Source organism: Oryctolagus cuniculus, unplaced genomic scaffold, assembly GCF_964237555.1.
Source record: "Oryctolagus cuniculus unplaced genomic scaffold, mOryCun1.1 SCAFFOLD_59, whole genome shotgun sequence".
Lineage (NCBI taxonomy): Eukaryota > Metazoa > Chordata > Mammalia > Lagomorpha > Leporidae > Oryctolagus > Oryctolagus cuniculus.
Genome location: NW_027208260.1, coordinates 708,962 through 736,752, shown reverse-complemented (window position 1 = coordinate 736,752; position 27,791 = coordinate 708,962). Strand labels below are relative to the sequence as shown.

General features: G+C 39.9%; 1 pseudogene; it reads left to right on the top strand.

Moving 5' to 3' along the window:
• Positions 1-3,241: 3,241 nt before the first annotated feature.
• On the top strand, positions 3,242-3,309 carry LOC138848095 (U6 spliceosomal RNA; annotated as a pseudogene).
• Positions 3,310-27,791: the final 24,482 nt, after the last annotated feature.

The following is a 27,791-nucleotide window of genomic DNA, read 5'->3' as shown; positions in this document are numbered from 1 at the left end:
GTAAAGTATATGGCAAAAACTGAGTGCTGGGGGCTGTGAATCTGATTCATCACTGATAACATTGAAGACATTGGTTCCTGGTTCTTATGCTGCTATGCATGGAAATGTTTCTCTAATTTCATTTTCAAATAGTTCATTGTTAATATAAAGAAATGCTTCTAATTTTTAAAATTTCATTGAAATAATTTGTGATTAATGTGTCCTAGTCATGCATTATTACAGGGTGTAGTGCAATATTTGCACACATTTATGCAGTAAAAAGTGATCAAGCTAAGCAACTACAGTTTTATTAAGTTTTTAAAGAGTTATTTATTTGAAAGACAGAGTTACAGAGAGAAGTAGCAGCAGAGAGAGAGAGAGGTCTTCCTCTGCCGGTTCACTCCCCAGATGGCCACAATGGCCGGAGCTCTGCCAATCTGATTCCAGGAACCAGGAGCTTCTTCCAGATCTCCCACTTGGGTGCAGGGACCCAAGGACTTGGGCCATCTTCTACTGCTTTCCCAGGCCATAGCAGAGAGTTGGATCAGAAGAGGAGCAGCCAGGACTAGAACTGGTACCCACATGGGATGCTGGTGCTTCAGGCCAGGGTGTTAGCCCACTGTGCCACAATGCTGGCCCCCAAGCAACTACAGTTTCTAATTCTTCTCCATGATTTGAGACTACCAGCTCCTCTCCTTCAGTTCTTTACACAGAACCTAATATGGTTGAATGTAGTCATCTCATTATATTATGGAACACCAGAAGTTCTTTCTGCCTCTTTGATTTTTGATACCTATTATCCAATCCCCCTCTATCCCTAGCTGCTTCCCTTCTCAGCCTCTAGTAATCACAGTTCTGTGTTCAGATCCATTATTTTCTTTCACTTCCACATGCGACAAGGACCAGGTGACATTTGTGTTCCTGCTTCTGTCTTATTTCAATTAATTTAATAATATTTTGTTCTTTTTTGTATCTAAAAGAGGTTGCCCTGTCCATTGTTTTTCATTGATGGACAGCTAGATTGGTTTCAAATCCTGGCTGCAGTGAACTGTGTTATAGTGGCTGTGTTATGGGAAAATTGCTGTATCTTTGATATGCTCTCCTCCTTTCCTTCTAATAAAATTTCCTTATTCTATATAGCCAAGAGCAAGATAACTCTCACATGGTAGGTCAATTTTTATCTTAGTTTAATTTTTGTTATTTATTTGAAAGAGTTACAATAGAGGTAGAGACACAGAGAGGTCCTCCATTAGCTGGTTCGCTCTACAGATGACTACAAAGGCCAGAGTTATGCCATTATGAAACCTGGAGACAGGAGCTTCCTCTGGGTCTCCCACATGGGTGCATGGGCCCAAGGACTTGGGCCATCTTCTACTGCTATCCCAGGAGATAGCAGAGAGCAGTATTGGAAGAAGAGCAGCTGGAACTAGAACTGGCACCCAAATGGGATGCTGGCCCTTCAGGCCAGGGCTTTAACTCACTGCACAACAGTGCCAGCCCCAATTTTTATCCTTTTTAAGGAATGACCATACTGTTCTGCATAACATCTGTACTAACTTGTGTTTTCACCCACCATATATGATGGTTTTCTTTTCCCATGTGCTCTCTAGCATTTGTTATTTTTTATCAGTTTGGCATCAAGATGATATAGTATTGTTCATGTTTTTGTGTATTTTGAAATCAGTTAATTTGTTTATTAAATCTTTATTATTTGAAAGGTGGATTTAGAGAGAGAGGGAAAGACATAGATAGCTTTCATCTGCTGGCTCACACCCCAGAGAGTTTCAACAGTTGAGCCTGGGGCATGCTGGAGTCAGGAGCTTCATCCAAGTCTCCCACATGAGTGGCAAGGACCTGAGTCCTTCGTCCATCTTCTGCTGGTTTCCCAGGTGTTTAGCAGTGAGCTAAATTGGAAGTGGAGATTCCTAAACTCAAAGTGGAACTCAGATGTTATGCTGGCCTCACAGATTGCAGCTTTCCCCACTTGGCCACAATGCCAGCCCCTCTATCAATTTAATTCCTCAAAAATAGCTCAGTAATGTTGGCATCTATCTCATTTTGTTTTTTCTCTGTTATTATTCAACTTATTGATGTCTTATTTTTGTTCACATTATTCCTCTCAATTGCTCTACCTGAGGTGAGTAGGGCTGCTGTGTTGCTTAAATGAAGTGTATGCTTTAGATTACTCATTTAATGAGTGCATGTCATTCACATAGCACTTCACTGAAGTTCTACTATGTCCCAAATCCTCTTCTAGGCACAGAATTTAGACCACTTTTCTCTTAGGCCCAGATCTTGCCTTTAACATACTACTTGGAATTTAGTAGCTCATGAAATCTGCAGACTGCATAAATGAATGAATATTTTGAGGGCTGTGCTTTTGTGGAGGAACTTCATAGGAGACCGAAGGAATAAAATAAATCAAAAGTATCCACAGTATATAGAATGTATACTATTTTACAAGTCACAGAGAAGAAGAAGAAGAAGGAAAGTAGTAAGACTAGAAAGTTTGTGGCAAGACTAACAGGCGCTGGTCAAGAACTTAATAAGCACATTAGGAAAGCAGTAAGGTTTCTTTTTTTTTTTTGAGGAAAAGTTTTTATTTCTAGTGATGAAATTGGCTACAGAACATTATGAAAGTTTAAAAATACAAAGAGAAATTGTCTATAATTAATAGATTCAAAATTTGACAATCAGTGAATATCATTATTAGTCATTACCAACAACAGTTATTGATTTGAAAGGCAGAGTGACAGGAAGAGGGAACCACTGCTTCACTCCCCAGACACTTGCAATAGCCAAAGCTTGACCAAGCCAAAACCAGGAACTGGGAATTCATTCTGGATGTCCCATTTGGGTGCAGGGACCCAAGCACTTCTGCCATCCTTCGTCTCCTCCCAGGGTGCACACTAGCAGAAACTTGCCTCAAAGCAGAGAAGCTACCACTCAAGCCAGGCATTTGTATATGGGATGTGGGTGTGTGGTGGTGATAGCAAGCCCTCATGGATAAAAAAAAAAAAAAAAAAACAAAAAAAAACAAAACAAAACAAAAAAAAAAACAAAGTTATTTCTATGCCAAGGAAATTACTCTGTAGTCTTTCTCTTATAAACTACGTATTGCTGAACCTAGATAATTTTTCCTTTATTTAACAATGACATGAAAATGTCAGTTGAGTTGGCTTTCCTGAAGACCTTGTTTCTTGAATATTAGTGGCTAGCTGAGATAAATTCTTTTCATCTCTTTCTCGCTTCGGCAGCACATGTGCTCGCTTCGGCAGCACATATACTAAAATTGGAATGATACAGAGAAGATTAGCATGCCCCTGCGCAGTAAGGTTTCTTTACCTCCCTGTAGGCTCTGCTCTCCAGAGGTGAACAGGGTCCTCTAAACCCACTTGCTGCACACACAAACACCTGAGTGTTGTATTCTCCCACAGGTGTTGGAGACTGATATGGTGTTCTGATTTATATTTACATAATGGCTAGTGACATCGGGCATATTCACATGTTTTGACCATGTACATTTCTTCTGAGAAATGTCTATTCAGATCCTTGCCTGTTTCTTCACTGTATTTTTTGGAGTTTTTCCAATTCATGTAAATGTTCTGGAAATCTGTAAACATTCAGAGTTTTAATTTTTCCTGCCATCTGTTCATTGTATCTACACTCTGATGTTTACTTTGTTGTGAAGAAGTATCTTAGTTGGATATACTCAAATGTCTCTGTTTTTATTTTTGTGACTATTGCTATTGGAATCTTACCCAAAAGCTATTGTGTGTTGACAATATTTAGAGTTTCCCTATGTTTACTTGGGTTTGGGTCTTATGATTACATTTTAATTCACTGTGAGTTCACTTTCACATAGTGTAAGAGATGTTGGAGTCTCTTTTCAGGCTTCTACATATGGATAATCAAGTTCCTCTGCACCACTTGTGAAAGAGATTCTTCTTTCTCCAGTTCATTTTAGTTCCTTTGTTAAATATGAGTTGCTGGTAGAAATTTGGGTTTATTTCTATGCTACCAAGTCTTTTCCATTGAACTATGTGTCTGTTATTATATCAGTGCTAACACTTCTTCTTTTTTTTTTGCAGTATATTTATTTGAAAGGCAGAGTTACAGAGAGGTAGAGGCAGAGAGAGAGAGAGGTCTTCCATCCACTGGTTTACTCCCCAAATGGCCACAATGGCCGGAGCTCTGTTGATCTGAATCCAAGTGTCAGGAGCTTCTTCCAGGTCTCTATGCAGGTGCAGGGGCCCAAAGACTTTGGCCATTTTCTACTTTTTTCTCAGGCTATACCAGAGAGGGGTATAAGAAGTGGAGCACCTGGGAAACATACTGGCACCCATATGAGATGCCGGCACTGCAGACGGTGACTTTACCTGCTTTGTCATAGTGCTGACCCCTGTAATATGTCTTAAAATATGGTGTGATGTCTCCAGCTTTTTTTTGCTTTATAATATTGCTTTAGATGTTAAGCATCTCTCATGTTTCTATGTGAATTTTAGCATCATTTTTTCTAGCTCTGAGAACATCGTTGGTATGTTGATTGGGATTACATTGAATTTGCAAATTGCTTTTGGTAGTATGGATATTTTGGTATTATTCTTCCCATTCACAAACATAAGTTTTCTGTGAGACTTTCAAAAAGCCTTGACAAAAATTGGACTTTATTACACAAAAATTCATCACTTTTTGGGATCATTTAAATCCATAATTTTGCACTAATATTTGATAAATAATTAAAGACTTTGAGCATTTTAGTAGGAGAAATTAAAATATTTATCAATTTCTTCAAATATTGTTTAGATGTGATATTCAAATATTGTTTAGAGCCATTGTCTATATTCCCTCTAAATTACGATCTTTTTGCTTTTTGCCTGTTAAACTTGTCCCTTGATTCAAGAACCCTTTTTAATGTAATGTAAACTGAAAATGTCATTTCATAAGCTAAAAAAAATGACAAAGAAGGAAAAAGAAGGGAGGGAGGTTGAGTATATAATTATGTTCTCCGAATTTTTTCTATAAAACATATTGAATCATTTAAAAGCTAATTAAAATTAAACTCAAAATTGGACCATTATGACCAATATTTAAAACAAGTGATTAAAAACTGTAGATGTCTTCAATTTTGATTATCATTCTTCTTTAGAATATCTGAAAGAAATCCGGCTTCTCACTTTAAAATATACCAGTGTGTTAGAATTCAGTATTAAATGACTTTGTTTAAAAGTTTTATTTAATCTATTGCTTTAAGTAGTAATACTATGGCCATTGTAAAACAAAATCCTTATCATTTTCCATAAAACAGAAAGGGCCTTTAAAACATCATCACTAAAAATATTAAGAGACCTAAAATATAACATTCTTAAAACCCAAGTGATACCATTCAAAATTTTCAAATATGCAGGGATAGTTCATGTCAAGTAACTAAATAATTGTGAAGTGTATATATGGAATAGCTTCTATAAATTCTTTTGGCAAGGGCTGGCACTGTGGCATAGTGGGTGAGGCTGCCACCTGCAGTGCTGGTATTCCATAGGGGCATCAGTTCAAGACCTGGCTGCTCCACTTCCTATCCAGCTCTCTGCTATGGCCTGGGAAACACTATAAAATGGTGCAAGTCCTTGGGCCCCTGCACCTGCATAGGAGACCAGGAAGAGGCTCCTGGCTCCTGCCTTCCAGTCAGCACAGCTCCAGCCATGGAGGCCAACTGTGGAGTGAACCAGTGAATGGAAGACCACTCTCTCTGCCTGTCCTTCTCTCTCTGTGTAATTCTGACTTTCAAATAATATAAATAAATCTTTAAAAATTCTTTTGGCAAATAGATGAAGCTACTTGTTATACATTTCAAATAAATAGCAAACATACTAGAAAAATATATTGAATAAAATTTAAGCAACTCATAGCTATACACAGAAATTTCTCACCATAACAACATAGCAACCACTAAATTTCCAAATTCAATTTTCCACAACTTAGAATCTTTAACTCCAGAAGGAGTACAAAATTGACAGAACAGTGGCCTATGTATCAGGATACCTAATGCTAATACAGAATTATCCCTGCCACAACTTACCTATGTGACCTTGAACAATTCACTTTACTTCTCTGGGCTTGGCATTTAGCATCCTCATGTGATAAAGGAGGCTTGGATAAGATCAGTTGTACTCTATCTTGAGACTTCAATGATCTCTCAGTTTCCAAACAGGCACCTTAAGGGAAAGTAAACCTTTAGATCAAAGCTTACATTTTTAAATATAAATATATTTTAAACTGTTTCTACAACTAGTACAAAACAACACATTCAAATGTGTACCATGCCACTTTTCAATATTTGGGAATAATTAATGCATCATTTTAGAGCATTGTCTTGAGGCCAGTGCTGTGGTGTAGCTAGTAAAGCCACTGCATGCAGTGGGGGCATCCCATATGGAGGCCGGTTCAAGTCCAGGCTGCTCCATTTTCCATTCAGCTGTCTGCTATAGCCTGGGAGAGCAGTAGGAAGTTGGCCCAAGTCCTTGGGCCCCTGAATCTGCATGGGAGACCCTGAAGAGGTCCTGGCTCCTGGTTTCAGATTGGCATATCTCTGACATTTTAGGCCATCTGGGGAGTGAACCAGCAGATGGAGGACCTCTCTCTCTCTCTCACTTCCTCTTGTTCACTATCTGTGTAACTCTGACTTCCAAATAAATAAATAAATAAATCTTTTAAAAAATCAAAAGAATATTGTCTGGCACACAGTGAACCACTAAGTACAAGATATTATTAGTAATATTAGATTGAAATATTGAAATAAACTAGGCAATAAGCCTTAAGATGCAAATTAATACCAAGAAATATAATCTCAAATTTCTGTGTTCAACAAGGTAGTCTCTTTTCACTACTAACTTTATACTAAATAAGATATTTTGATATTTTGTTAAGAGTAAATTTATCGGGGGCCAGCGCCGTGGCTCACTTGGTTAATTCTCCACCTGTGGTGCTGGTATCCCTTATGGGCAAAGTGTTCTAGTCCTGGTTGCTCCTCTTTCAGTCCAGCTTTCTGCTATGGCCCGGGAAGGCAGTAGAGGATGGCCCAAGTGCTTGGGCCCTGCACCCGGATGGGAGACCAGGAGAAAGCACCTGACTCCTGGCTTTGGATGGGCACAGCTCCAACTGTGGCAGCCATCTGGGGACTGAACCAATGGAAGGAAGACCTTTCTGATTTCTCACTGTATATAACTCTACCTGTCAAATAAAAAAAATTATTAGTTTTTCATAAAAACTGCAGTATTGAAAAAGTTCTAAAATCCCTCTAATTCTAAATGTCTGTGACTGCTAACTCATTAGCACATATTGCATTCTTTACATCTGGGTAATCATGACAATTCACTTTTAAATGATTAACAGATCTGCTGTTATATATAAATACATGCTTTTCCGAAAATCATACAATAAGCAGGCTACATACTTTACTTCAAGTAGAACTGCCATATCCAGTCCTACAATTGTAAATAAGACAGTTTCAATTGTTCAGCATTATCAATTATAAATTCCAATCGTGTAGCAATACTCATAAGAATTTAGGGGGCCGATGCTGTGGAGTAGCAAGTAGAGCTGTGGCTTGCAGTGCTGACATTCCAATTGGGTGCCAGTTCAAGTCCTGGCTACTCAAATTACTATCCATCTTTTTAGGCAAGTAAGACTTACTATCCAGCAGTAGAGGATGGCCCAGGCCCTTGGGCTCCTGCACCTGCATAGGAGACCCAAAAGAAGCTGCTGGCTCCTGGCTTTGGATTGGCAGAGCTCCAGCCATTGTGGCCAAATGGGGAGTGAACCAGCGGTTGGAAGACTGCTCTCTCTCTCTCTCTCTCCTTCTCTGTGTAACTCTGATTTTCAAGTAAAATAAATGAATCTTTTTTTAAAAAGGATGAAATAAAAAGGAAGATGAAGATTACAAAATTGTTTAATTTTTTTAATAAATATAAATTTCCAAAGTACAGCTTTTGGATTACAGTGGCTTCCCCTCCCCCAAAACATCCCTCCCACCCATAATCCTCCTATTTCCTGCTTCCTCTCCCATCCCAGAAGATTACAAAATTGTATGAAGGACATTTGTACAGTAAACAAATATACTGATTTCCAATGCAATATTTGAATACTTGAAGCAGGAAGGCTAAGTACTTCTTTGCCAAAATAACATGTTTTCTCCAGTGTAAAACCCATTTGCCATCCCAATACACAAAGGGATTTGGGGCAAGAAGGAAAAAAGAAGTCCACACATGCAGAAATTTTAAGCAAAACAAAATAGAGAATGTATTTAGTTTCATGTAAATCACATGAGAATTAATAGTATTCTACCAATTTGCAACAAATATTTTTAACTTTAATGAATGAATGAACTTTCAGTTACATAGCAGGAAACTTCTACCCTCTCCCATAAAACTGAAAGAGAAACTTTTTAAAAGTAAAAACTGATGAAAGAATTCTGCAATACATGTTAATGTTAAGTAGCCCAGCAGAGTTTATTTAGAAATACAAACACACACACAGAAAATAAATACATTAAAATCTTACTGAATAGTCCAGTAATAGTTCAGGATCCAATATGTGTGCAAAAGATTCTGGATTTCCCAGTCACTTTGTATAGGAAATGATGTGCTTTGCTATGTAGCATGTAACTTTAGATTCCTGAACACCTCCACTTTGCTTCTTACCCTGAGTCCCAGCAAATACAGGAACACAGCTGTTGAGTCATTCATTTTCTGGATTTGGGAATATCAAAGAATTAATGAGTATAGAAAGTTGTACAGCAAAGACCAAGAATATCCAAGGGAGGTCAGGAAAATCAATTGAACAAGTCAAAATACTATGAATGTATACTGAATGCTCTGTTTTTAATATGTCTTACTTACCTAAAAAGACATGAGGGCTATTGCTCTCTCTCTTAATACAACTAAGGAGAAGATATCACCAATGCTCAAGAAAAATGAATACACAGCAGAGCTAATACAAAATCCCCAAATTCCAAAATAGAAAAACTGGATATGCACTCCTTACACACACCCTGAAGTGGCAATGAAGTAGAACAAATCTAAAATTAGAAAAAAAATCTTTTTTTAAAGATTTATTTATTTATTTTAAAGTCAGAGTTGCACAGAGAGAGGCAGAGAAGAGAGAGGGGTCTTCCATCCACTGGTTCTCTCCCCAGTTGGCTGCAATGGCCAGAGTTGTGCCAATCCAAAGCCAGGAGCAAGGAGCTTCTTCCAGGTCTCCCACATGGGTGCAGGGGCCCAGGACTTGGGCCATCTTCTACTGCTTTCCCAGGCTATAGCAGAGATCTGGATCCATATGAGCTGCCAGCACTGCAAGTGGTGGCTCTACCCACTACGCCACACCACTGGCCCCGAAAATTCTTGTCAAATTAAGAACATTTAACCTTTGTTTTAGAGTGCATTATTAAAATATCTAAACTGGGGGAATACATAATTTCTTTCTTTAGAAATCAGAAGAGAAAAAGAACACTTCAAGCCTACTGTGACACCACACAGAAGGAATGGAGAATCATGATCTCAATTAGCCTAGGGACAGAATAAAAGGGAGGGAAATAGGAACAACAGAATTAAGATGAATAAGCTTTGACAGCTGAGGGAATCTGAATGTAAAGAAAAGGCATGCAGTTAACTGAAACAATAGAGATAATTCTGAGAGGAAAAAACATTGTTAAGTCATATTAATGGGGCCAGAGCTGTGACTTAGTAAAGTAAAAAAAAAAATCTAAAATTTGTTTTTAAATTATATAATTAAAAAAGATAAAAAAGATGTTCAATCTTAAGTCTCTACAGCATAAGATATACATCAATTTTCCCAGGTTCTATTTTCATTTATTAACAAAGTTTCATGGGTGTAATCACTAAAGTGGCTCCAATAAGTCTTTTTATAAAAATTATTTTTTATTTTGACAGGCAGAGTGGACAGTGAGAGAGACAGAGAGAAAGGTCTTCCTTTTTCTGTTGGTTTACCCCCTAGTGACCGCTGCCGCCAGTGTGCTGCAGCTGGCACATGGCGCTGATCCAAAGCCAGGAGCCAAGTGCTTCCTCCTGGTCTCCCATGCAGGTACGGGGCCCAAGCACTTTGGCCATCCTCCATTGCACTCCTGGGCCATAGCAGAGAGCTGGACTGGAAGTGGAGCAACTGGGACAGAATCTGGCTCTCCCAGCAGGACTAGAACTTGGTGTGCCTGCACCGCAGGTGGAGGATTAGCTTATTGAGCCATGGAGCCTGCCTCCAATAAGTCTTAACCTGGGATGCAACTAAATTTAACAAGGATACTCAATAGGAATTTTAGAAGAATTCCAAAATATGTATCAGAATAAAAATAAATACTTTACTTGGTACATCTCATTTTAACTATACTATTGTCTAAATTTCCAAATGTCAGATGTACTAAAAAAATCCCCAAAGCAGCAGAGTTGGTCCGACATGATGAGGAATAAAATAAAGAAAATGAGAATTCGCAGATCCCAGATTAAAATAACCAAGAAGGCCCAATAAAAGAAAACTCAATGTCTTCATACACTAACATTTATTACCTCAGATTTATTTAACAAAAAGGTGATTATTCCAGCTACATCCCATTAGGTAGCCCAATTTTACCTGCTAAATCCATTTAAAAAAAGCACCTCATGATATATTACTAAAATCATATTGCTATATGCCATCCACCATGTCCACCGTACCTTATACCTAATGTTAACAGATCTGATGAAAATCAGTAGATAAATGATGTGTCTTAACCAAGTGTGCAAATGCATTTTGCTCCAAGTTTTTCCAAAAACCCCTCAGTCTCAGTTTGCCTTCACCTTGAAAAGACACTTCTGAGGTTTACTAATCAGTCCAGCTTCTTCGGGCCTCCCTCCAATGAAAGGGGCTAAAATCCATCAAAATAAACTCTAGGCACTGTCCTTGTGCTCCCAGTGACTTTTTCACTCTAGGGGCTCACAAACCTTCTAAATTCTTTAGATCACCTCTGATGTCCATTAGTTCTCAAAGACTATGATGCAAGTAATTTCCCCTCTTGGAACCTTGTTATTAACTGTGCTGTATGAGAAATGAAGTCTCCTACACACCTTGTGCTTATGATTCTCCAAACCATGTTGCCTGCTAGGACTTTGGCCATGAATATAGGACAGCAATACCTGAACATGATTACTGAGATCTCCTTAATAAAGGATAGACTGGGGCCAGCACTGTGGTGCAGTGGTGTAATCCTTTACCTGCAATGCTGGCACCCCATATGAGCACCAGTTCTAGTCCCCATTTCTCCTTTTCCCATCCAGCTCTCTGCAATAGCCTGGGAAAGCAGTAGAAGCTGTTCCAAGTGCTTTGGTCCCTGCCAAAATATGGGAGACCTGGAAGCTCCTAGCTCAGATTGGCCCAGCTGCAGACATTGCAGTCATTAGGGGAGTAAATGAGCATATGGAAGACCTTTCTGTGTCTCTTCTTCTCACTCTCTGTAAGTAAACCTGTCAACTACATAAATAAATTCCTTATATATATATTTACATTTATTTATATATTTATGTATATAAATATATTCATATATAAAATATATTATAATTTATCATACAATATATTATATAATATATAATTATAAACAGATAATATTATATAATTTATTATATGTATTTTATATATATATATATATTATTGAGATGACTTCAATAGCCAGAGTGTGGCCAGGTTGAAACCAGGAGCTTTTCCTCTGATGTGTGTCCCAGGAACCCAGGTACTTGGAGCATCTTTCACTGCTTTTTCAATCCATTGGTAAGGAGCTGGATCAGAAATAATTATTTATATATAAATAACAAATTCATATATAATATATACAATTATATATTTATAATAATTATATGCAACTCTATATTATGTATAGAAATATATAGTATAATATATAATATATATTATAATATATAAATATATATATGATGGACCAAAATATGGTATTCTCCATTTGGCAGAAGGGACAGGCTCCAATATCTACTGTCTATGTCAGTATGTCAGCATAATGCAGGAGGTAACCCCTCTACCAAATAAGAAAAGCTATTTCAGTTCAGCTGGACATCATTCTGCTGACTGTTGACCTTATTACTGTTAGTCTGGATGCTTTCATTGGTTGCAATCCAGAGACCCAATTTTCCCATAGATATAAACATCAGCAAACATGAAAATTTGGTAAGAAAAGCTTAAACTGAGAGTTATGATTAATAGCTATTTTTTTTAATTTTTATTTAATGCATATAAATTTCCAAAGTACGACTTATGGATTACAATGGCTTCCCCCCCATACCGTCCCTCCCACCCACAACCCTCCCCTTTCCCACTCCCTCTCCCCTTCCATTCACATCAAGATTCATTTTTGATTATCTTAATATACAGAAGATCAGCTTAGTATACATCAAGTATGGATTTCAACAGTTTGCTCCCACACAGAAACATAAAGTGAAAAATAATAGATGATTTTTTTTTTAAAATGATGATGAAATCAGAGCAGACCTATTGTCATGTTTAATCCCAGTGAGAGTCAAGTTGGGAATTGATAATTTCTTTTTTTTTTTTTTAACAGAGGATCAGTTTAGTATGCATTAAGTAAGGATTTCAACAGTTTGCACCCCCATAGAAACACAAAGTGAAATATATTGTTTGAGTACTCGTTATAGCATTAAATCTCAATGTACAGCACATTAAGGATAGAGATCCTACATGAGGAGTAAGTGCACAGTGACTCCTGTTGTTGACTTTACCAATTGACACTCCTGTCTATGGCATCAGTAATCTCCCTATGCTCCAGTCATGAGTTTCCAAGGCTATGGAAGCCCTCTGAGTTCTCCGACTCTTATCTTGTTTAGACAAGGTCGTAGATAACCCTACGGTTCGACCCAGCCATCCCACTCCTTGGAATTTACCCAAAGGAATTTAAATTGGCAAACAAAAAAGAGGTCTGCACCCTAATGTTTATTGCAGCACAATTCACAATAGCTAAGACCTGGAACCAACCTAAATGCCCATCAACGATAGACTGGATAAAGAAATTATGGGATATGTACTCTTTAGAATACTATACCGCAGTAAGAAACAACGAAATCCAGTCATTTGCAACAAAATGGAGGAATCTGGAACACATCATGCTGAGTGAAATAAGCCAATCCCAAAGGGACAAATACCATATGTTCTCCCTGATCAGTGACAACTGACTGAACACCAAGAGGGAAACCTGTTGGAGTGAGGTGGACACTATGGGAAACGGTGGCTTGATCAGCATAGCCCTGACTGTTAATGAACAACTTAATACATTATCCCTCTTAGTAGTTTTTTTTATCTGTTCTACTTAATATGACTGGTTTAGATCTGTAATTGATGCACAGTTATTCTTAAGTGTTGAAAATTAACTGAAATGTGATCCCTGTTGAACATGGTGGTGGGAATGGGAGAGGGAAGAGATGTATAATTTGGGACATGCTCAGGCTGACTTGCCCCAAGTGGTGGAGTTGGAAGCATACCAGGGGATTCCAATTCAATCCCATTGAGGTGGCATGTACCAATGCCATCTCACTGTTCCAGGTGATCAGTTTCAGTTCACAGTTGGTCATGGTGGAGGGACTGGGAGTCAAAGGGAGCACATAGACAAGTCTAGTACCTGCTAACGCTAACCGATGGAGTAAATAAAGGGGAGAGTGATCCAACATGGGAAGTGAGATACTCAGCAGACTCATAGAATGGCAGATGTCCTAAATAGCACTCTGGCCTCAGAATCAGCCCTAAAGGCATTCGGAGCTGGCTGAAAAGCTCATGAGAGTATTTCAGGCATGGAAAGCCAAGACACTCTGGCAAAAGATCTCTGCGAGTGAGATCCCAGTGGAAAGAACAGGTCATCAAAGAAGGAGGTACCTTTCTCTGAAGGGAGGAGAGAACCTCCACTTTGACTATGACCTTGTCTAAACAAGATTAATAACTATTTTAACAAAATTTCTCAGAACCCATCTAATCCAAACCTTGGACAATTGGAAGACATTGTACTTGGCCCACCCATAATCAAAATGGATTCTAAATCCTTCAACTGCAAGGAGAGTATCATAGACATTAATGCTCCAAACGGATCCAGTTCTCTGCTAATGTGTCTGGAAAAGCAGCACAGGGTGACTCAAATATTGGGGCTCCAGCACCCTTGTGAGAGACCTGGAAGAAGCCCCTGGCTCCTGATATCAGTCTGGCCTAGCCGCAGTCATTGCAGCCATTTGAGGAGTGAACAAACCAGGAGGAAGATCAATCTCTCCCATTCTCTCCATCTAGTGCTGCCTTTCAAATTCATAAAAGGATCTTTAAGAAAATAGATCACTTCAATAAATTTGCCATTGCTCAGTCATGATGACTTTTACTACCTTCAGTTCTTTTTCAAAAGATTTATTTATTGGAAAGGCAGATAGAGGAGCTGGTGGTTGTGGTGCAGTGGACAAAGCTGCTATCTGTTACATTGGCATCCTGTATGTGCACCAGTTTAAGTACCAGCTATTCCATTTCTGATCCAGCTCCTTACCAATGGACTGAAAAAGCAGGGAAAGATGGCCCAAGTGCCTGGGATGCTGCCACGCACATTGCAGGAAAAGCTCCTTGCTGCCATGCACATCGGAGGGAAAACTCCTGGCTTCAACCTGGCCACACTCTGGCTATTAAAGTCATCTCAAAAATGAATTAGGTGGTGGAAGATTTCTGTCTCTCCCTCTCTCTGTAACTCTTTCAAGTAAGTAATTAAATATTTTAACATGATAAAAAAGGCAGAGACACACAGAGACAAAGAGAGAAGGAAAGAGAAGGAGAGAGATCTCCCATCTGCTGGTTCACTTTCTATATGGCTACCACTGTGCAAGACCAGGTTCTCAAGTCCCCATTGAGGTTACAGTTCTCCAATTTGACGACAGGAATGAAAGAATTTGAGCTATTATACATTGCTTCCCAGGGATATTAACATGAAGCTGATTAGGAAGTGTAGTACCCAAAACTCAGATTAGCACTGCAATATAGGATGTGGGCATCTGTTGTGACTGCTAACAAATTGGAAATCCTAGAGTAAAAATCAACAGATTCCTGGACATACACAATATACCAAAATTGAGTCATGAAGACACATAGAAAAGCTAAACAAATCAAAAACCAAGACAGAGATTGGATGAGTAATAAAGACCCTCCCAACAAGCAAAAGTCCAGGATCAGACAGCCTCACTATTGAATTCTACAGGACTTTTAAAGAACTAATGCTTCTCAAACTATTCAACACAATTGAAAGAGAGACAATCCTCTCAAACTCCTTCTATTAATCCTGCATCACCTTAATTCTTCAACTAGAAAAAGATACAGTGGAGAGAGAGTACTATAGAAAAATATCCCTGATGGGGGCCAGTGCCATAGCACACTGGGTTGATCCTCCACCCGTGGAGACGGCATCCCATATGGGTGCCAGTTCTGGTCCCGGTTGCTGCTATTCCAGTCCAGCTTTCTGCACTGGACTGGGAGGGCAGTGGAGGATGGCCCAAGTGCCTGGGTCCCTGCACCCGCATGGGTGACCAGGGAGATGCTCCTGACTCTGGCTTCCGATTGGACCAGCACTACCTGTTGGGCCATATGGAGCATAAACAAGCAGATAAAATACTTCTGTCTCTCTGCCTCTGCCTCTCCATCTCTGTAACTCAATCTTTCAAATAAATAATTCTTTTGAAAAGGTCAACAAACAATAAAGGCTGGTGGAGAGGGAGAGAAAAAGGTACCCTAATCCACTGTTGGTGGGAATGAAGCTAGTGCAACCATTATGGAAGGCAGTATCAAAGTTCCTCAGAAATCTGAAAACAAACATACCATGTGATCCTGCCATCTGACTACTGGGAATTTATCCGCATGAAATGAAATAGAATATGCACAGGCATGAGTTATCTGTACCCTCATGTTTATTACAGCTCAATTCACAATAGCTAACATGGAATCAACCCAGATGTCCATCAACTGGTGACTGGAACAAAAATATGAGCTATATATACAGTGTAAAATACTATTCAACCATAATTGAGAATGAAATCCCATCTTCTGTAACTAAATGGATGAACTGGAAACAAGTATGCTTCATGAAAGAAGCCAGTCCCCAAAAGACAAATACCATATGTTTTCTCTGACTGGTGGTAATTAATATATAGACAACAAAAAGCAGCATATGAGTTAAATTGACATTTTGAGATTTGAGTATTGTTCATAGCACTTTTCTGTACTCTTTGATAGAGTACACAACATATACTCATTGATATTTCTGCTACTACTTGCTGAATTCTTTATTTTGTAGAGGGTTAAAGCTTGTGATTCTAAAATAAAATCAAAGCATGCAGCTGTCAAAATTAAAAGAAAATAAAACAAGAAGGAGGGAGTTGGAAATATGAGAACAAGGGAAGATAGGATAGGATGTTATCAGTTTGCTCTTCAATCTGTATATATAAATTACATGAAATTTGTTCACTTAATATGCATTTAAAAATATAAACTTAACACTGGAAGAAAAAGACCTGAGATCAGTGTTTTCTGGATTACCACTAATAAAATTTAGTCTTCATTTATGTCTGACCATATTTAATTTCTTATTTATTTATTTTATAAGAAAATTAACATCACCATTCCTAACAAGTCCATCCTGCTTCATGCATATCTATCAGTTCCCACTATGCTAATAATTTCTCATGAACTTAAATCCATATCATCTTAAAAAGATGCAATGTGGGGCTGGCGCTGTGGCATAGCAGATAAAGTTGTTGCCTGCAGTGTTGGCAAGCCATATGGGTGCCAGTTCAAGTCGCGGCTGCTCCACTTCTGAACCAGCTCTCTGCTATGTCCTGGGAAAGCATTAGAAGGTGGCCCAAGTCCTTGGGGCCTTGCACACATGTGAAAGACCCTGAAGAAGCTCCTGGCTTCAGATTGACACAGACCAGTCATTGCGGCCAACTGGGAGTAAACCAGCTGATGGAAGACCTCTCTGTCTCTGTCTGTCTGTCTCTCTCTCTCTACCTCTTCTCTATTTGTGCAACTCTTTCAAATAAATAAATTAATATTTAAGAAAAAAGCCTGATTCATGTTATTATTTATGTGTTTTAGAGGCTTTGCAGATGTTGATTACATGTGCCATGAAAACCCATTAAAATGCAAATCCTATAAGAGGCAACTCCATGTGCACTAAACTGGTAAAATCCAGTGCATGTGTTGAGAAAAACACACTAGCAATACATTTCAAAAAGCTGTGAAACATTATAAGTGGCTGTCAAAAGCTAAAAATCTGACAATGACTCATTATGTCATTTATTTATATATAATGCTGAGAAAATCAGAAGTATTTGTTAAAACTTCTGCTAAAATGCACTAGATTTATAATTTTTAAATGCATCTTTCCTAGATGTAATGCAGTCCTGTACTACTTTAGAGTATCAGAAATTTAAAATGTTGGACTGGTGCTGTGGTGGAGCAGGTTAACACCCTGGTCTGAAGCGCCAGCATCCCATATGGGGGCCGGTTCAATACTCAGCTGCTCCACTTCTGATCCTGCTCTCTGCTATGGCCTGGCAAAGTAGTAGAAGATGGCCCAAGTCTTTGGGCCCCTGTACCCATCTGGGAGACCGGGAACTAGCTCCTGGCTCCTGGCTTCAGATCAGCACAGCTCTGGAAGTTGCAATCAATTAGGGAGTGAACACCAGATGGAAGACCTCTCTCTTTCTCTCTGTCTCTCCTCTCTGTCTGTAACTCGACTTGTACATAAATAAATAAATCTTTAAAACAATTAAGAAATTTAACATGTGAAAGGTTTTTAAAAAATGTATTTCTTTATTGTGAGGCAGAGTTACAGATATAGAGAGGAAGAGAAAGAGAGGTCTTCTATCAACTGGTTCACCCCTAAATGGCCAGAATGGCTGGAGCTGGGCCGATCTGAAGCCAGGTGCCAGAAGCCAGGAGTCAGCAGCTTCCTCCAGGTCTCTCACATGGGTGCAGGGGCCCAAGAACTCAGGGCATATTGCACTGCTTTCCTAGGCCATTAGTAAAGAGCTGGATTGGAAGTGCAGGAGCAGGGACTCAAACTGGTGCCCATGTGGGATGCTGGTACTGCAGGTGGATGCTTAATCTACTATGCCACAGAGTGGGCCCAGTGAATGGTTTTAGGAAGACATCTTTCATGTAGACTAGGCTGCAATATTGCAAGGTAAGGTTTAGCTTTTATTCCCACACATCAGTATTCATCTTTTAGCAACTATAAATACTGAATATCATACATATAGACATAAATATAGGTAACTGAAGATTTTGTTGTCATTCTTTCTAATTCTCTTTTTAATGTCTGCTAATAGGCCATCTTATGGATTATTATATTGATGTTACCCATACACAACCATCAGGCATTTCCACTGTTGAATGTGTTTATGAGTACAGGTAGATTTGTGTGTACATGAATGCACATTTGATGGAGATAGCACTGACAGTAATACTGTGAGAAATCCTAACGCTGATTCCAAACTTTCTGTCCTCCGCAGAGATGGCTGTCATTGAAGTAGACCACAGGGCCCCTTTTGCTGTTATGGACTGAAATGTGCCTCCCTAAAACTCTAACACGGAAGTGCTAACCAGCAACATGACTCTACCTGAAGAAAGTGCTTTTAAGCAGATCAAATGGTAGATGTGTCTGTCACATCGGAGAAAGGCTTCTGGAAAAATCGAGCCTATTTAAGCACCTTGATCTGATATTTTCAAGCTCTACAACTCTGAGAAGTAAAATTCCATGATTTAAATCATATTCTCTGTGGTATTTTCTTAGCAAATTAATATATCCTCATTTCTGCCAGCATTTTCTATTGTCATCCAGAGGGTCCTAGTGATTAGCAGAGAAATATAGAAACTAAAAACTGTGATTTTAGATTACCAAGTATCTACTAACACAAAAAGATCCCAGAAGCCACCTACTACCATCGTCCAGGACCCAGAAAAAAAACAGGAAGGAGTCAAGTTGCAGGGCAGTAGAAAAAAGTGAATAATGAAAGATCACAGCAGAAGTAAATAAGGGAGTGTTTGGTGCTGTGGTGTAGTGGATTAAAGCCTTGACCTGCTGTGCATGCATCCCATATGTTGCTGCTAGGAGACCAGGTGCTCCACTTCCAATCCAGCTCCCTACTAATGCACCTGGGAAATTGGTGGAAGATGGACCGTGTTCTACGGTGCTGGCACCCACATGAGAGACTTGGAAGAAGCATCTGGCCTTTCCAATAAATAAATAAATCTTAAAAATATAGAAACAGTGTTAGCACTGTTGGAAAACAGACTCATAGTTCAGTGTAAAAGTATAGGCAGCTGAAATAAACCGACTTTTCTACAGGCAACTCCTATTTAACAAAGGAAAGAAAACAAACAGGAGAAAGAAGAACCCCTTTAGCATATGGTTTAAAGGAAAGTGATTATCCATATGTAGAAGCCTGAAAATATACCCAAAACCTCATACACTATGTAAAAGCAACTCAAGGTGAATTAAAAGTCTAAATATAAAACCAGAAACTAAGTAAACATATGAGAAACTATAAAACATAAGCATAGATAACAGTTTTGGGTAAGATTCCAAAAGCACAAGTAACAAAAATAAAATATAGAAATTTGAGCATATCATATTAAGATACATCTTCACAACAAAGTAATCAACAGAGTGAACATACAATGGACAGAATGGCAGGAAACATTGAAAACTCTGATTATGACAAAAGATTGATAGCCAGAACATACATATATAGAACTGGGAAAATCTCCAAATAAGAAGCAAAATGTACAGCTAAGAAATGGGCAAGGATCAAAACAGATGTTTCTCAGAAGAAGAAATCTCAATGGTCAAGACATAGATGAACATGCCCAATATCACTAGCCATTAGGGAAATGTAAATCAAAACCAATAGCAGACTCCATCTGTGGGAGAAGACAATGCTTGGGTTTTCATTTGTGCAACAAGTGGGTTTAGAGGACCCTGTTCACCATAAGAGGGCAGAGTCTACATGGAAGTAAGGAAACCTTAATGTTTTCCTAATGGGCTTGTTAAATTCTTGACCAGTGCCTATTACCTTTGCCGCAAACTTTCCAGTCTCACTACTTTCCTGCTTCTTCCTCTTCGCTGTGGCTTGCAAAAACAGTGTACCTTCTATATACGGAGGATACTTTTGTTTTGTTTTATTCCTCCTATCTCATGATGTTCCTCTAAGAAATCACAACCCTCCAAGTATTCATTCATTTATGCAGTCTGCAGTTTTCATGGGCTACTACATGGCAAAGTACTAGGTTAAAGGAAAGGTATAGGTCAGGAACTGAGCAAAGTTCACAATGATGAAGCCATTGGGGAAATGAACCTGATGGAAGACCTCTCTCTCTCTCTCTCTCTCTCTCTGCCTCTCCTTCTCTCTCTGTGTAACTCTGATTTTCAAATAAATAAATAAATCTTTAAAAACTAACAAAATATACTAAAAACCTGGTGGCAACACCTTTCTATCAGAACATGTGAAGCACTCAAACACAGTTTGTCCCAGAAAGTCAACCATAAGGGCATATCGTCTACTGCACTTGTGGACATCTCTGAGGGAGGTAAGGGGCACTTATTTCTTCCCCTCTTCTTTCTTACCACTCTCACAGTTATAACTTCTATCGATGCTTCCAAAGACCAGTCTCTATGAAATTGTAGAACTAATATCCTCCCATGTCAAAAGTGTCATGGGTTTAAACACAGAACCCAAAATAAGATAAGTAACTGGCCTTCTTAATTACACAGTGTGGAATGTAAGATTCTCAGTGGAGCACTGGGTAATATAAAGTGCTGGGCAGAGAAAAACTGTTACTTATCTGTATTTATGATGCTGTAATTCTCCTCTTTATGCAAACTCAGATTAAAAGAGCTCCCGTTAGTGGGCAGCACTGTTGCATAGTGGGTAAAGCTACTGCTGCCTTGTCAGCATCCTATATGGGTGCCGGTTGGGATCCTGGCTGCTGCACTTCCCATCCAGCTCTCTGCTGTGGACTGGGAAAACAGTAGAAGTTGGCCCAAACCCCTCATCTCCTGCACCCACCTATGAGACCTGGACAAAGTTCTGCCTTTCAAATAAATAAATAATTATTTAAAAAAACAGCTTCATCTCAGAAGGAGCTCCTGGCTACTGGCTCCAAATTGGCATACCTCCAGCTATTGCTGCCAATTGGGGAATGAACCATCGGATGGAAGACCTCTCTCTCTTTCTCTCTCTCTCTCTCTCCTCTCTGTGTAACTCTTTCAAATGAATAAATAAATCTTTAAAAAAGTAGCTCCAGTTATTGACAACACAGTAGACTTGCATTAATTTTGGTTCCCTTCTCACTTTGCAAAGGGATCAGTGGCAGGTCAAAACAGTTGACAGCCTTGCTAACAGGAGAAGAGATAGCTGAAGACAGAAAATGAAAAGCAGCCAAATACATCATCAAAGAAAGAGAAGTGGACCCCATCCAACACAAACCTTTAAAAGTGGATGCTCACAATTAACGAGTGAAACAGCTGCCCACTGAAATCTTGTCTAGGGAGGGAAGATGTCCTAAGTTCTGCTTTTGTAAACTCCAGTCATAAATCTGTCCTAATAAATCTGTCCCTGGCATCTCTTTTACAAACATACTGGACCCACTGACCATTGGAAATGTGGTTCTAATCATGTAGGCTGCCATTTAAACCCACCAATGCTGTAACAGCTAAGAAACTTGAATTTGATGCTCAATTCTCAGGAAATCATTCCAGCTGAGCCTAGGGCCATTAATAGAAACTCCTTGGATCCTCCACTGTCTCTGTGCCTGTTTGAAAGAAGGGAGATTTCCCACCCCATGTTTCTGGAACAGCTTCAAATTCCACATTGGAAAAATTTGATAATTAATACTTGAGAGGGATCAACACACAAAGCAGCTATTCACGCTTCACACTGCTCCCCACCAGGAAGATGAGGTGCAGGATGAGAGCAGTGGGGCAGATCCTAGACAGATCCTCCTGCCCACCCCTCTGCTGCCCCAGGCTCCCTCCTGAGGGCCATCCAGCCCCACCCTGCAGGAACCAGCCCAGGAAACATCAAGAGACCAGGCCAGACTGCATTCTGAGACCACCCACAGTGGGAACCCGGCTTATTTAACTGTGGAGATCAGGAGTCTTTCTGCCTTCCTTCCCTGTGAGTGCAGGTTCCCAGAACACTGCCCCCTCTCTCCTGTAACCACTAAATAAAGCACATTAGGGACAGTTTAGGTGAGGTACTGCAGGAGAGAGTCCAGGCACTTTGAGCCTGGGAAATAGAGGTGGGAGACAGAGCAGCCCGGGTCCCAGCCCTGACCTCGGGAGAAGCTGCCAGGATCGCTGGCACACTTCTCCCACATGTGTCTCCGCCCCTTCCTGCATGCCAAACCTGCAGCAGAAAGTCCCTGGAGCAGGTACCCTTTCTTCCAGATACACGGGGAGTGAAATTGGGAGTGTGGAGAAGAGAGTCCCTGGCATGTGGGACCCACAGTTGGTGGATGAAGAGGGAAGAAGCAGCAGGAGGCAGGCTCAGGGTGAGCACTCGGAAACTGCCTGGGATCGCACGTGCAGAGCAGGAGTTGCAGTAAATGCCAGAGAAGGAGCAGCATAGCCCCCAGGGTTGACACTGATCAAGGAATGAACTCCCCTGGTCCAACTCTGAGCCCCAGGGACTGGCAGTGGCAGGTGCATGCCCACAGGTATTTGGAAAGCAGAATACCTCGGAGCTACTGGGAACTCTGGGAAATGGAGTCCAGGCTGCAGCATCCCTAGAGACACCAGCTGTTCCTCCAAAAAGCTGCAGTCAGGGGTGGGTGCCCACAACCAGAGGGCATTTGCTTTTGTTAAGTCACTCCTTCCTTTCCTTCCCACACCAAAATCTCAGGGATCAGTTGCTGTTCCTTTCCTGCATCAAATCTGAAAGAGTGACACTCACTTCTGCTAACTGACCCCAAATCCTGGCTCCCTCATAACCTCTGTCTCTTCCAGAAAAATCTTATTTAATACTTTGGCCCTAGAAATCATAAATGACTATGATAGAATGTAGCTTTTAACAGAGGTGTAGAAGGCATGGTTTAATATCCAGTTTTGAGAATACAATTTTCATTTGTGTTTTATTGATGTTTATACTTCTTTTAAGATTCATTTTTTTATTTAGAAGTCAGAGTAACAGAGAAGGAGAGGCACAGAGAGAGAGAGAGAGAGATAGGTGTTTTCCATCTCGTGCTTCACTCCTCAATTGGCAGCAGCAGCACAGCGCTGACCCCTTATAGTTCTTTACAAATCATTTTACGCTGTCTTTTTATTCATCTAGTAAAGAGACAGAAGAATGGACACAGAGCTAACTCTATCCAAAATCTTGCTTGTATTGCATCAGAATACAAAATTTGGGAAGGAAGAAGGCAAAACCAACTCAGACCCAGAAAACATGTAGGAAATTGCCACTCAAGAAACCAAAAGTCAGCTGAGGCACCCAAAACAAGGACAGCAAGCCAGAATTGGAGCAAGCCAACAGCTGTGCCCTGATTGAAAAAGACCATTCCTCTTGTGCCCTGAACTCAATATTGCCGCCTCAAAACAAAAGCTCACATCAAAAAATTCATTACAAACCATGATACATAAGAAAAAAGAGAAAAAAAGCCAAAGAAATGCAAGAATCCATAATGATATTGGGCTTGATTTAGTCGCAGGGAAACCGGCCGTTCCCGGATTCATTCACCCCTCCAGCTGACTGCTTGTGGAATTCTGACTGAATTAACCTGAAAATCACAGTGAAACTCCGTTTGGAGGCAATTAATATCTGTCACCTCAGCCAAAGTGTTCCATTTGATTTTCCAAAACACAAAAACTCACCTTGGTCATGTTGCCTGTAAATTTCTAAGCTTCAAACACCTATTAGCTGTCTTTTTTAATTCATAATGGCTACTCTGTCCAAACTCTTGTTTGTATTGCGTCAGAATACAACATTTGGGAAGGAAGAAGGCAAAACAAACTCAGACCCAGAAAACATTTAGGAAATTGCCGCTCAAGAAACCACAAATCGGCTGAGGCACTCAAAACTATGACAGCAAGAGGCACCCAAAACATTTAGGAAATTGCCGCTCAAGAAGCCAAAAGTCACTGAGGCACCCAAAACAATGACAGCAAGCCAGAATTGGAGCAAGCCAACAGCTTTACCCTTTTTGAAAAAGAACCTTCCTCTTGTGCCCTGAACTCCATATTGCAGCCTCAAAACCAAAGCTCACATCAGAAAACTCATTACAAACCATGATAAATTAGAGAAAAGAGAAAAAAGCCAAAGAAATACAAGAAACCATAATGATATTGGGCTTGATTTAGTCGCAAGGAAACCGGCTGTTTCTGGATTCATCCACCCCTCCAGCTGACGGCCTGTGGATTTCTGACTGAATTAACCTGAAAATCGCAGGGAAACTCAGTTTGGAGGCAATTAATATCTGTCACCTCAGCCAAAGTGTTCCATTTGATTTTCCAAAACACAAAACCTCACCTTGGTCGTGTTACCTGTAGATTTCTAAGCTTCAAACGCCTATTTGTTTTGTGTTTTATTTCATAATGGCTACTCTGCCCACAGTCTTGTTTGTATGGCGTCAGAATACAAAATTTGGGAAGGTAGAAGGGAAAAGCAACTCAGACCCAGAAAACATTTAGGAAATTGCTGCTCAAGAAACCACAAATCGGCTGAGGCACCCAAAACAATGACAGCAAGCCAGAATTGAAGCAGGCCAACAGCTGTGCCCTGTTTGAAAAAGACCATTCCTCCGGTGCCCTGAAGTCCATATTGCAGCCTCAAAACCAAAGCTCACATCGGAAAATTCATTACAAACCATGATAAATAAGAAAAAGGAGAAAAAAGCCAAAGAAATGGAAGAATCCATAATGAAATCAGAGTTGATTCAGTCGCAAGGAAACCGGCTGTTCCCGGAATCATCCACCCCTCCAGCTGACTGCCTGTGTAATTCTGACTGAATTAACCTGAAAATCGCAGTGAAACTCAGTTTGGAGGCAATTAATATCTATCACCTCAGCCAAAGTGTTCCATTTGATTTTCCAAAACACAAAAACTCACCTTGGTCGTGTTACCTGTAGATTTCTAAGCTTCAAATGCCTATTTGCTGTATTTTTTATTTCATAATGGCTACTATGCCCACAGTCTTGTTTGTATGGTGTCAGAATAGAAAATTTGGGAAGGAAGAAGGCAAAACCAACTCAGACCCAGAAAACATTTAGGAAATTGCCGCTCACAAACCACATATCGGCTGAGGCACCCAAAACAATGACAGCAAGCCAGAATTGGAGCAGGCCAACAGCTGTGCCCTGTTTGAAAAAGACCATTCCCCCGGTGCCCTGAACTCCATATTGCCGCCATAAAACCAAAGCTCACATCAGAAAATTTGTTACAAACCATGATAAATAAGAAAAATGAGAAAAAAGCCAAAGAAATGCAAGAATCCATAATGACATTTGGCCTTATTAGTCACAAGGAAACCAGCTGTTGCTGGATTCATCCTCTGCTCCAGCTGACTGCCTGTGGAATTCTGACTGAATTAACCTGAAAATCGCAGTGAAACTCAGTTTGGAGGCAATTACTATCTGTCACCTCAGCCAAAGTGTTCCATTTGATTTTCCAAAACACAAAAACTCACCTTGGTCGTGTTACCTGTAGATTTCTAAGCTTCAAATGCCTATTTGTTGTGTTTTTTATTTCATAATGGCTACTCTGCCCAAACTCTTGTTTGTATGGCGTCAGAATACAAAATTTGGGAAGGAAGAAGGCAAAACCAACTCAGGCCCAGAAAACATTTAGGAAATTGCCACTCAAGAAACCAAGTCAGCTGAGGCACCCACAACAATGACAGCAAGCCATAATTGGAGCAAGCCAACAGCTGTGCCCTGATTGAAAAAGAACCTTCCTCTTGTACCCTGAACTCAATATGCCAGCCTCAGAACCAAAGCTCACATCAGAAAATTCATTACGAACCATGATAAATAAGAAAAAGGAGAAAAAAGACAAAGAAATGCAAGAATCCGTAATGATATCGGGCTTGATATAGTCGCAAGGAAACCGGCTGCTCCCGGATTCATCCACCCCTCCAGCTGACTGCCTATGGAATTCTGACTGAATTAACCTCAAAATAGCAGTGAAACTCATTTTGGAGACAATTAATATTTGTCACCTCAGCTAAAGTGTTCCATTTTATTTTGCAAAACACAAAAACTCACCTTGGTCGTGTTACCTGTAGATTTCTAAACTTCAAATGCCTATTTGTTGTGTTTTTTCTTTCATAATGGCTATTCTACCCAAACTCTTGTTTGTATGGCGTCAGAATACAAAATTTGGGAAGGAAGAAGGGAAACACAACTCAGACCCAGAAAACATTTCGCAAATTGCCACTCAAGAAACTACAAATCAGCTGAGGATCCCAAACAATGAAAGCAAGCCAGAATTGAGGCAGGCCAATAGCTGTGCCCTGTTTGAAACAGAACATTCCTCTTGCTCCCTGAACTCCATTTTGCAGCCTCAAAACCAAAGCTCATATCAGAAAATTCATTACAAACCATGATAAATAAGAAAAAGGAGAAAAAAGCCAAAGAAATGCAAGAATCCGTAATGTTATTGGGCTTGATTTAGTCACATGGAAGCCGGCTGTTCGCGGATTCATTCACCCCTCCAGTTGACTGCCTGTGGAATTCTGACTGAATTAACCTGAAAATCGCAGTGAAACTCAGTTTGGAGGCAATTAATATCTGTCACCTCAGCCAAAGTGTTCCATTTTATTTTCCAAAACACAAAAAATCACCTTGGTCGTGTTACCTGTAGATTTCTAAGCTTCAAACGCCTATTTGTTGTGTTTTTTATTTCATAATGGCTACTCTGCCCAAACTCTTGTTTGTTTGGCGTCAGAATACAAAATTTCGGAAGGAATAAGGCAAAACCAACTCAGGCCCAGAAAACATTTAGGAAATTGCCGCTCAAGAAACCAAAATTCAGCTGAGCCACCCAAAGCAATGACAGCAAGCCAGAATTAGAGCAAGCCAACAGCTGTGCCCTGTTTGAAAAAGAACCTTCCTCTTCTGCCCTGAACTCAATATGCCAGCCTCAGAACCAAAGCTCACATCAGAAAATTCATTACAAACCATGATAAATAAGAAAAAGGAGAAAAAAGAAAAGAAAAGCAAGAATCCATAATGATATTGGGCTTGATTCAGTCGCAAGGAAACCGGCTGTTCCCGGAATCATCAGCCCCTCCAGCTGACTGCATGTGTAATTCTGACTGAATTAACCTGAAAATCGCAGTGAAACTCACTTTGGAGGCAATTAATATCTGTCACCTCAGCCAAAGTGTTCCATTTGATTTTCCAAAACACAAAAACTCACCTTGGTTGTGTTACCTGTAGATTTCCAAGCTTCAAACGCCTATTTGTTGTGTTTTTCTATTTCATAATGGCTACTCTGCCGAAACTCTTGTTTGTATGGCGTCAGAATACAAAATTTGGGTAGGAAGAAGGCAAAACCAACTCAGACCCAGAAAACATTTAGGAATTTGCCGCTCACAAACCACATATCGGCTGAGGCACCCAAAACAATGACAGCAAGCCAGAATTGGAGCAGGTCAACAGCTGTGCCCTGTTTGAAAAAGACCATTCCCCCGGTGCCCTAAACTTCATATTGCAGCCACAAAACCAAAGCTCACATCAGAAAATT